General features: G+C 40.0%; 1 protein-coding gene across 1 annotated transcript in view; it reads left to right on the top strand.

Annotated features, from left to right (window-relative positions):
* The window catches only part of GPC1 (glypican 1), a 235,485-nt gene that overhangs the window by 40,900 nt on the left and 182,004 nt on the right, over positions 1–12,581 (top strand). The window lies entirely within an intron of this gene.

The following is a 12,581-nucleotide window of genomic DNA, read 5'->3' as shown; positions in this document are numbered from 1 at the left end:
GCAACTGGCTGTGGAGCACAAAATATGCCTAGTGGACGCTCATGCTCCACTATCAATGGTTTAACGAATAATTAGAGTGATGCCTATGGCTATAAGATCCATTGGCAATACTGGTACTGATTTTCTTTTAAATCCCTAGAACTGGAAAGATTAAAAACCATTGACCTAGATGATATCATTCCTCTTTCTTCCCTGTCCAAATTAGTCTTTGGGATCCCTTTTGGTTTGATCCCACAATCCTTGTCCTGGACTGAAACAAGGCCAAAGTATGACTAAGGGAATATGTTCACATCCTCCCATTCCTACCCCATCTCTTCTTTCTGTTCCCACTCTTCCTCTTTTTCCTTTTAGACTGTAACTTCCTCAAAGTCTTTTGCTTCTTGTACTCCAAGTACAGTATGCTTCTACTGTAATAAAGTGATATTCCATTATTATATGTACTTTATTTTTCCACATTCCCTCTACTATATCTGTTTGTTGTTCTTAGTTGAACTGTAAAATGCTGTTCTGCTTTTTAGAATAATTGTACAGTCCTTTGCCATCTTCAGCTGTCCTTTCCAGCCTTCAAAATTGTCTGATGCAATCATTTGTTCTGTAAGCAATTGGTAGCTACTTGCATCAAGAAGAAATAATTAGTCACAATCTTTCTCTTTTGTAATTAATATGAGGGGCATGGCTTCCTGATTTCTCACTCCTGTGAAGCAAAAGGTTCGGAATTGTGTGAACAACTTTCCCACTAAACTAAACTGCTGCACCCTATAACAGAGCTCCAATTTGGGACCTCATGGGATATCCATAACCCATGAGGCTAGCACATGTGGTCCATCTAACCAAACACTGAGTTATTCTCATGTTCACAATTCATTTTGGAGTTGCTTCTGTTTTATCTCTGCCTAAGTCTCGCAGTTTTAATTCTCTTTGCCTTGGGTATATTAATGAAAGTCCATTTAGATTTATTTGTCTGGCAGTTCCCAGCAATGGAATACAAAGGTGTCTGAATGGTTTGCTTCATCCTGGACCTCTGGAGTTTTCCAGTCTCAAAGCAGGGCATTCACTGAGTCCTAGTGGCATTGCTTCAAGTGACTTCACTAGGAGAGAATACCTGATTTAAACTGAAAAGAGAATGTGGGGTGATTTTTGCTGAATAGGCTACATTGATATCAGCAGGTAGACCGAGACCAGTGAGCTTGTTTTGCTACTATTAGCATGGCCCAATGGGGGACGGAGAACAGAAGCAAGCAATTCAAGGTATCTGTTTCACCTTTTACAGGAAATCTTTTGCTTCCATTCATAAAACCGATCTGCATCATTAAGCTGGCTACATTTCACTGGTAAGGCAAGTACTGCCTGTACAAATGGTTTATTTCATACTCTTTAAATCTGCAAAATGACTCTTAAAGTCTTTTTCTGTGAAAAGCCATGATAGAGGCCAGTAATGTATATGCTCCAGTTGATCATATGAATCCACCAAGATGAACAGGGGACTTTAGCCCTATTCAGTCATTTTAAAGCCTACCTTCTCTACACGTGAGGAGGGGGAATGGGAACAAGCAGACTTACGCTACCCTCCCCTTTCCCCTGTTGCTTGAAAAATGACTGAATAGGGCTTTTAATGTTAAGTCATCTGTAAACCCAGTGAGGGCAGTAGAATATTCCATGCCCATATTGTCGACAGACATTAGTGGTGCACTATGCGTAAGATCCTTTAGCAGACCATTATCTGAATGAGCTACTCGTTCTTTAGTGATCCCAGTAGCTTCCTTATTATACTGAAGGAAGGAAAGCATTGTAACTCGATTTTAAGTTTGTCGCATGCTTTTCCTGGTTTTCTGTATCCCATTTGGCACACAGATGACAACTTTGTTCTCAAGCTCATTGATTCTTCCAATAACTTCTCATCATTCCCACCTCCTTTTCAACTCACAATACCTTAAAGAACTGCTTCTCTAGCAAACTTTGTGCAAGCTGTTTTTCTACCTTGTTCAGAGTTGCTTGGCTGGCTTTATCTGCATTCCTCCTAAGACAGTCTAAGGAGGTATTGTACTGCACTTTGGGTAAGATCTGGATTTTGTTCAGGTCAGAAAGCTTTCTCAATCAAGGTTTGGTACTTAGCTGGCAGATGGCCATTGAAGTGACATGATATGCAGGGATGGAAAGAAAGAGGACAATGTTATGAAGCATGCCTTAGGCAAATGGCATCGATTTTTCCATCAGTTCTCAAAGCAGAGTATAATGCACCTAAGTAGAGACTAAAATAAGTTAGCACAAAATATCCTTCTATAATCTTGCCAGTCATAATGAGTGGTATGTGTGTGTTCTGTGTTCAGGGGTCAGAGGCACCATTTAGAGCAGTGATGGGGTATACATAAGGTTTAGATGGTGTGATCTGATTTTTGCTAGAACCCTGAGATCCACCAGTTGGTGCTGGGTGCAAAACAGTGGCTCAGGCAACTCAAGACATGCTATGATGAATAGAGTGCGTCTGAGCACATGCCTAGTCCAGGAATTTTTATCCCTACCAAAATGAAGCTTGCAAGTCCTTTCAGACCAAAAAAATATTTCCAGTGCCTTCCCCACCCCTTGCCCCCCAGCGGCCTTCTTCAGCAATCTTATCTAACAGGGATTCAGTCCAGAGGAAATCTGCCAGTTGACCTTGATTTACCTTCTACCTACATCATATATACTGGGTATAGGAACATTGTTACTTTTCCTCACCCCATATCTAAGCTTGTACATGACTGCTCCTCAGAAAAGCTAATTATCTGATGTCTTATCATACTTATAACCCACCTTGTTCTTGCATGAAAACCACTAGGGCTTACATCATTCTCCTCCTCCTCCTCTCCATTTTATCTTCACAACAGCCCTGCCAGGCAGGTTAGTTGAGAAGCAGTTACTGGTTCAGAGTCATTCAGTGACTTCATGGCTGAGTGGGGACTAGAGCCTGAATTTCCCAAGGTACTCTAACCACTGTGCCACACTGCCTCTCAGGATGTATTACCATTAGAACCAATACATTGCTGAGATGGATCAAAAGTAGTCATGGTAGATGTTTCTCACCCCCAGTGTGTTTTTGGTAGATCTTGAAGATACTCAAGAGCTGTTCCTACCTAGCCATGACTTTTGTTCCCTGCTGTCAAAACCGGAGAGAGTATTCCCAACAGCAAAGGATATTGCCTACCTTATATCCCTGCCACTCTTAACTGCCGCCAAAGTCAAGGGTAGAGTATTTTGTCCAAACTGCAGCAACTACAACTTCTGATTCAGTGTCCTCACCTTTCTATAGCTATATAAGACAGCTAATTATTCTGTGGGAGAAAGTAAGTAGGTGCACTCAGAGACACTATTCTGGTAGGACTAAAGTAGTCCCTTGCCTTAAGTGAACAAAGGCAACTTCATATAGACCATTTCTAGAAATTCCCCAGTCAGACCAGCTACTTTCAGAACTGTGAATAAAAGCAGACTTGACCCCCCCCCCCCCCCCCCGTGCTCTTTTCATGCTGAGGACCTCTCCGGACACAAGCCCCCTCCACTTCTGTTATGTGTTCCCAAAGGCTCTCTTTGTTGCAGTGCCTTTGCTGAGCTGGATTTTTGGTACGGAAATGGTCAACTCTCCTTTTCCATGCACTGAACCCCCTATCTTGGACCCTCCCTCACCCCCCAACGCCGTTCTAAAACCAAGCCTGGTGGTAAATGTATTATTCTCGTTCAGAGTTTGGACAAATGGGTTAGGGAATGAAGGACTTTCTCCTTTGGGCATGGTTCATGTTGCTTAGAACTGAAGGCTAGAGCAGACAGTCCTGTCCCCAAAAAGGATTTCCTTCCCTCTTTGTCATGCATAATCTTCAAAGAATGCTTTTGGTCCCAGTTGGCTGGCTCTCCCTTCCCCAGGCTTCTTTGCAATCTATTTATGATAGTAGCTAATCCATGGGGCAAAAGTTTATGCATTCTGCAATAAATTTGTCTTGGATGGCTTCTCGATCTGCTTTCTTGACTTAGAAAAACTTCTGTGACATTGCGGCAACTTCTGTGATATTGTGACAATATATTCAAATGGACAGGGATTGGCAAATTCAGTTCTCATGGAAAGTGTCTTTGCATCTTCTAAGCAGTTATACAGAGTCTCTCCTCTGCCCTCTTCTTGAACTTAAGGGTTAGGAAAGAAGGCAGAGCATTTCCCTGGCTGTCCTGTTGCATTTCATCACCAAGCACATGTACTTTAGAGATTCTCTGTGCATCTCCAAGCTCAGCAGGAAGTCAAAGATACAGGTCAATGTGACCATAAACTTTGGCTACATACTAAGAACAGACAAAATTTATGGGCCCTGCAAAATTATCATTACCATTATTTGAATATATTAATATTTGTAAATATTGTGCTACATGATGATCTAAGAAACAATGTGTTCTTTGCGCATTGCTTAGAGAGAAACAGTTCCCAATTTGCAGATTTTGTTACTTTAAACAGACACAACAGCTGAAGTGGATCGTGGGAAAGTGGAATGTGGAGATAAGTAGTAACTGGGCCAAGGTCATATTTAGTAACAAGATGTTAGTATAACATTACTAGATATAGCTTAAAAACACCGTTATCTTCAATCCCCTTTGAAACTAATGGATGCTGCTTATTTCAGATATCACTTCAGGGACCATCATTATTTTGAAATGTTAATTTAGCAACTGTTAATAGAATGAATGTTTTAAATAGTACCACTTCTGTATTACTGCCTGTCTTTATAGCAGCTTAGGCCAACTAGACTCTGCAAAAACATCATCTCATCTGATAATTTTGAGGTCTTAATGCGTCTAATTTTCATGTTACATGGGTTTACAGCAAGAACTAGAAATTGCATTAGACATAAACCAGAAATATGGCAGTCTGCTGAATCTCTTCTAATCCCACAGGTTACAGTAAATTTGTGCCAGAAGCAGACCGCAATATCTTGGTGTTATGCACAGCTGATCAGCTCTGTCCTTCAAATGCTATTAACTTCAGGATGGTTAATCTATATTCCTGTACATTGAATACAAAGCACTGCTGGTTGAGGGATTAGAAGAGAATTAAGTATTTGTTCCCTAATCCTAAATGTTTATAAATCAGTATTAATTACTGTAGAGGGAAGCAGTCATATTTGGGTTACTAGAAAGGGCTTGCATCTCAGTTTTTGCCGAATAATTTAGCAATGCATCCAGCTTATAAATATTACAATATATTAAAGCAGCAGAAGAGAACTATTTCCTTTCCGCACAGTAGGATCTGTGCATGCTTTCTTTGCTTAATTAGGACTAATTGCAGTCATTATGGAGCATTATAAATTAAAAGCAATTGAAGGGTTGGGAGCATTCCACAGAGCTGAAGGTGAATAAGGATCACAAGAGAGCTGTTGAGAAAGAGGACTAGGAATGGAAAGACATATGCAATCCACGTGTCTCTCCATTTCTAAGAGTTGAATTTATGTTTGTGCCCAACTTGCTCAGTCTACTGTGCAGGCTCAGAAAATTCAAGGACATAATTATTTCAGTCACATAGCAGATGAGATGTAGGGAAATCTATGGAAGATGAACACCATTGAAGTACTGCAATTTGTCACAATACTGCAGATGGCATCAGATGCATTACACTGTCACACAGCAGAGCCAAATGAAATCAGGGGAGGCGAGGTTTTTTCCAGACATTTTCCATTGAGTAGAAAATACCACAGACATTGCAAGGGCCAATCCCACAAACACTTCAGCCCAATCCAAAGGACTGGATGTACCATAACTAACAGTGGTTTTTCAAGTATGTTTTGTGCTCAGCTGGTGACACTGATGTGCAAAATATGCATGAGCTTTGTTAGTTTGGCACAGAGATAAAAGGGGAAATGACTATGCAGGTGGAAGCAAGTGTTCTGCTTTTTCTAGCTTAAGGATCCATGTGCTGCAGATGAGAGGAGTGTATTTTGCACTTCCTGTGGAGCTGGCCCTCCCATAAAGAAAAATAAAGTGGCTACCCCAAGCAGCAGTTTGGTGAATGGAGGCAAGGTGTTTGGGGATGAGTGCTGTGTTGCATCCCCTGTCCTGCACCCTTTAAACTAGCTGCTGCCCTCAGGTGTTGCATCCCCTGTCCTCCACAGCATGGAGGATGCTGTGCTGTTACTAGTAGTGGAGCAAGATTCAATGTCATTGGTTTTGTATGTGGAATGGGAGCGTGGGCAGTGATCTGGTCCTTTGTCTCAGATGTCAGGATGTCTCAGATGTCAGTGTGGCCTTCTCAGTGCTTATGGTATGCAAGCGAGTATCACAGTGCATGAATTAGAGGAGAGCCAGAGAGCACCCAGTCCTGTTAGCTTTTATGGAGCTCCTCTTAGCTATTGTTTCTAAAAGGGTATAGGGGAATAATACGGGAAAAATTGAAGGGGACTGGAAGTGGATTGGTGGATTTGATTAAATCAGTCTCCATAATATTGGCATTATGCTTGTACAAAAGTAGGAATCAAAGAAAGAGTCACATTTTCACTTGGTCTGAATTTCCATCCAGGTTAGTTGGTTCTAGTTTATCTTGAGTTGGCTGTGGAATGTTTCCGATTCATTTGCTTCCTACCAATATTCCAGCTTGGATTTCTGAAATTTGTGGATACCACCATGCACATACCATTTCTGATTGCTTCAGGTTTGTGTTCCCTTTCTTTAGAGGACAGGTGAAGTTGTAAGATGTTTAAACCTGAAGTTGTTTTTTAAATTTAAAAATATTGTTAATTTCAAAATATTACAATGAAACAAAACACATAAAATTATGTTCACAAGTTTACATCATATAAATGTTAGGTGTGTCTGTTACAATCAATACATATGGAATTTATATACCTGTTTATTGTATGAATATAAGCAAATATAGTGCTGTCAGTCAAAATAGTTATGTATAAGTTTCAACAAAGGCAAATCAAATATAACTATATTTATCCATGTATAAATGATGCCTAAATGCCACGCATTCAAAAGTTGAGAGAATCAATAAGTCCTCAAACCATTACATTATCAGGGATGGCCATTTATCCTTTTAGTGATGTAATGTTAGCTATTCAGCTGTCATAAGCAGGAAAATCCATTTATGCTGCTGTGTTCAATTCCAGGAAGTAGATAATTAAATAAAACATGCCCATAGATAAACAGTTTTCCCATGCCAGATTTATCCTTACTATAACCTTCTCCTAACAGGAGGTAGCTGGTGATCATTGTCAAAACATATGAGAGAATGAAGCAGTAGGTATAGTGCATATTCAACAGCTAACCTTGGGGTGCTCCTTGATCTGTCTTTTTCACTTCCTCAACAAGGTGCACCTGGTGCCAACCTTGCTCTCTTTTTGGTACCAAGTTAAGATTATCCATTCCACTATGGAATAAAAGCTTTTGCTGGGTAAGATGTAGTCTAAGATCCATTGACACTTCTGAAATAGATACTAATATGGCATTCCATTGATTAGGCAAAATCAAGCAGTCTTATTCATTATTTCATTCTTACTTAGACCATGTATATCAGGGGTCTCAAACTCAACTTACCTGGGGGCCGCTGGAAGTAGAGTTTGGGTGAGGCTGGGCTGCATCAAGCGGTGGTGGTGGGCCGCTCATCCCGCGTCGCTCCCAGAGGCCGGCCTGGGCGCTGCTGGCGCTTTGAAGGCCGCAGGGCCCCTCCCCCGTGCCCCACCCATCCCGGCAATTGGGCCGTGAGTTTGAGACCCCTGATGTATATCATATTTTTTCACTGCCAATAAGTATTTCTGTTACCTCATCATATCTGATCAAAGTAAACCAGTACTTCTGAATGTAGAGTAGACTCTGAAGCAGCTAAAGCTGCAGAGCCAAACCAGAATTCTAACAAATTGATTCAGGTGAACATACTGCCATTTGGCTGTTGCAAGCAAGTAATATTTAACAGAAGAGTGGAAAATGACAGGAAGTTATTGGCTTCCACTAGGTGATCCAGTGTAAAAAATTGCTTAGGCATCCAGGTTTACCATAGGAATGTTTTTGCGCCTATTTGTAAATCTTGGTTTCCTTATAAGGTTAATTTAGCATAGTAAATGGGTCAAATTGCAATTAACATGATACTGTACATCACATCTCTCTTACAGCTGCGGATTCAGAAGGTATTCCATGTATTTTTGTGTATCAAGAATAAAATACAATCTATTTGGATAGTGAGTCCTAGTATGAGGATTCTAAAACTGCCCAAGAGGGGAAATTTAACCCTAGTGGAGACCAAATTTAGTACAATTCAGGGAAAGCTGAATGATATAGGATCAGGAAAGCTAAATCTACCCTTCTTAATCAGAAGTTGCATTCTTTTCAAAGAGATTTGTGGCAGAACATAACCCCATAAAAACATTAAGTTTTTGGAAATAGTAACCAGGTAGTGACCAGAACAATCCCATGTAAAACACAGTATAATATATTTAGTATACTTCCTTTACCATACACACTCAGCTTTAAAAATACCCACCTGTCTATGTCTTGTGTAATTTCACTAATAAAAAATCTAATTAAAAAGCTTGCATAAATTTCACTATTCAAAATAAAAATCAGTTTATCAATTATTTAGGAAAGAAATATTCCCAAATAAATAATATGGTCTGGGGTTCATAAAAATTGTTAGTTTGTCAATATGTTGTGGGGAAATGTTGTCTCCAATAGGCAATAATTCAGACTTTGAACAGTTAATGGAATAGCCTGGAAACTGCCCCAAAGCATCAACCAATTGTGTCAAAGCAGGAGTTGACAATTGACATTCCAAAATGAATAACAAAGGATCATCAGCATACAGAAAAAAAATGAATTCTAAACGCTCATACAGTTGTACATATTGTTACTCTTTTTCTTAAATCTTCATACTTTGTACTCTCCAAAAACAATAAAGTATTCTTAATACATTTTAAACTGAACAATGTGGTGCTCTGAGTTCCAGGACTATTGCCTATAAAAGTTACTTTCTTTTTCCTCCAGGTAATGAGTTACTAATACTTGGATAGGAAGAAGGGGTAGAATGGCAAAACGACACTGTTTATCACTAACATTAACCTGGGATGTTAAGGGGGGGATATGCTTTGGGTTCAGAATGTGCAGCCTCTGGTTTAATGGCAATGCCTTAAATCATAGGATTGGAGAGGATCACGTAGGGCAACTGGCCCAACTGCTGCTTGATGAAGAAAATCCAAAGCTGTTTGGATAGTGACCATTCTCAGCCGGTGGCTGTTTTGTCTTTGCCAAGGGAAAGTTCTCCACACTTTCATCACACCTGCAGACCTGATCAATAGGTTACTTTATTCCTTTAGGCTTATCAGAGACAGCATGGCTACATCCACCAGTGGCCAAGAAGCTCCAGCAGACAGAAGTCTTGCACCCATCCTGCTTGAGGAATGATGTGGACTGCTGGATTGCTCCTGGACTGGGTGGACACTGGTCTGATCTTGCATGGCTTCTCTTATGGTTTTGTGCTTTTTTTCCCCAACCAGGAAAAGAAAAAAGAAAAACTCATACATGTGCTTATCTCCTCTACAGAATGAGCAGTAGCAGGTCTGGCAGGATTTCAGTGCCATCTTCCTCTGAAGGTTTGCTAAGGACACACTGAACATGTTGCATAAGCAGCGCAGACACTGCTGGATGGCCTAGCATTTGGCAACTAGATTTCTGTGCTGCTTTCTTTTAGTCAGTACAATTCCCTTGGACTTGTAAGCCTCTCTTTGGAACAGGTTTTTTGCTTGCGACTTCAGACTTCATGTCTGCTGGTATGAAGCACTCAATATTTTGAAAAGATGTGTCTTGACTCTTCTCTGCATTCAGCAAAAGGATGGTGATATAAACACACAGTCAAAAAAAATCATAGTATTTACAGCTTTTCTTCATTTTACCCATACATATGTCAACATCTGTAACAGGTCAAGGAGCTTTGCCCTTGTGTTGAAGAAGCCTTGTCTCCAAGTTTGTTTGTATTCCAAATCAAGAACTGTGTTTTTGAAAACTAAAAATTGATACAGTGATATTTTATCAGCAGTGGGGGAAGTGTTGGTTTTGAATCAGTCGGATGCCCCTCTCCCTCCATATTTCTGAACACTGGTGATATTCAACTTATTTTGGTAAGCATGCTTTGTGGCCTTTTAGTGAATATGAATCCAGAAGATGTTTAGATATTTTTAAGGACATGTCTTTCCAAGAATGCCCAATATTTAAGAATAAAATTTCTGAAGGACACAAATAAGGTTAGAGCCAGTGTGGTGTAGTGGTTGAGAGCGTGGGACTGGGACTCAGGCGATCTGGGTTCGAGTCCCCACTCAGCCATGGAGCCAACTGGGTGACTTCAGGCCAGTCACAGACTCTCAGCCCAACCTACCTCACAGGGTTGTTGTTGTGGGGATAAGATGGAGGAGGAGAATGATGAAAGCTGCCTTGAGCCCTTTGTAGGAAAAAGGCAGGATATAAATAGAAAAATAAAAATAAATAAATAAATCAAAATTCATATCCTGGTACTTTATAAGAGACTCAGTGTTAAATGTTCAAAACAGAAATAAGGGTTACCCAGGTAAGTCAATACTTAACCTTACATTTATACAATAGGATGAGTCACACAATTGCCAGGTAGAAACAGCTTATGTACTGTTGTACTGTGGGCTCTTCCTACTCTGTATATGGTACAGGGGTCTTACTAGGTGACCCAGAACTTAGCTGTGTGATCAGGATGGAGGTGTCTGTCCACAATACCATGTCCTCCTGTATAAAGGTAGGGCAGCAGAAAGGACATGCTTACCATGTTCTCATCTGGTGTACAAAACAAGAAAGAACAAGCTATAGCGTGAACACACTTAGAGTACTTTGTACAGTTCTGGTTATTGCACCTAAAAGTATATTGTGAAGATGGAAAAGTGCAAGGGGCTTGAGAAAATCCCCTATGAGATAAAGTTACAGCTTCTGGAATTGTTTAGCTTATAAAAAAGGCAAGTAATGGGAGAAAGAAATGAATGACTTAGTACATGATTGTCCTGTTGTATAACTTGTATCACGAGCAAGAAGCTACACCTAGGATAGAATATGCAGAAGCAGAATGGCTTCCCATAGGCAAAGGCATCAGACAAGGCTATATTTTATCTCACTACCTAGTCATTCTGTACACAGGACATATCATGAGGAAAGCTTGATTAGGATCAGAGAAAGAGGTAAAAATGGATGGATGGTATATCCATAATTTAAGACATGCAGATGGTACCATATTAGTGGCAGAAAGCAGCAATGAATTGAAATTACTCCGGATGAAATGAAAGAAGAATGTGCAAAATCAGGACTGCAGGGGGAGAAATCGTAACTACAAAATAACTATACAACATTAAAGTCAGCAATAAATACATTGTAAGTGCAACAGATCTTGTCTCAGTCATCAATTCAGAGAGAGACTGCAGCTAAGAAATCACAAGATTGGATTTGAAAGGGCAGCAATGAGTGATCTAGAGTAGATAATCCATTGTAAGGACTATCTGTATAGCACAGAGAAGAACAATATAAAATACAGTAATACCATATAGGGCATGAACAAGTATAAAATAGGAGATAAAAGTGTAACTGCATATTAAAAATTTGAATCCTAATATTTTATTATCACTTTCCAACAGGCAATAGCAGCTGCACAAACACTAGTTACTCCTGCTGTGACCCAAGGGTTCCAATCTGATAAAAAAAATATATAAAATAAGACAGATCTATCAGGTATTTTCTGTGATAATGGAGTGATAAAATTGAAGATCACAGTAAAAGGAGCCATAAAATAAAACATGTCCAACTGTCTCCATTCTTCCTGCCTCATGAGGGCATGCATGTTCTTGATAGGGAACCCCCTTGAATCTTCCTTCCAGAATGCAGATAGTAGAACATTAAATCTAGCCAGCTTAAAGGCCTTTGGGAATTTAGGAACAGACAGATTTGTCAAATATTTTGCAGGCACAAGTGTCCTCCCATTATCTCTGAAATCAGAATATGCTGTAGCCAGGGCTAGTTGACTTTCCAGCTTAGTCCAGTGTAAGGACATTTCACTGGAGACCAAGGCCAAGATCATCTTCACTATTGTATTCCTGTTCACTGTGTATGGGTGTGAGAGCTAGACTATAAAGAAAGCTGAAAGGGGAAAGAAATGATGTGTACAAAACATGGTGTTGGTAGAGAGCTTCATAACTGATGGAAAGACAAACAATTGAGTCCTAGATCAAATCCATCCAGAATTTTCTCTAGAAGCAAAAGTGATCTAACTGCAGCTGTTGTACTATGGGCACATCATGAAAAAGCAAGACTCTCTGGAGAAGACATGCATGCTAGGCAAACTTGAAAGCAGAAAAAGAAAAGGAAGACCAAATACGGGATGAATTGACTCCATAAAGGAAGGCACAGTGTGTAATTTAAAGCAGCCAAGCAGGGATGTCACAGACAGGACATTTTGGAGGGCTTTCATTCATGAGGTCACTGTAAGTTGGAGATGGATGACTTGATGGCACGCAACAACACAAGAGAAGATAAAGATGTGCAAAATTAGGCATAGCATGAAGAAAGTGAATAAGAATCTCTTAGAA

Source organism: Varanus komodoensis, unplaced genomic scaffold (assembly GCF_004798865.1).
Source record: "Varanus komodoensis strain SLA01 unplaced genomic scaffold, ASM479886v1 scaffold25, whole genome shotgun sequence".
NCBI lineage: Eukaryota > Metazoa > Chordata > Lepidosauria > Squamata > Varanidae > Varanus > Varanus komodoensis.
This window is presented reverse-complemented; position numbering and strand designations above follow the sequence as displayed.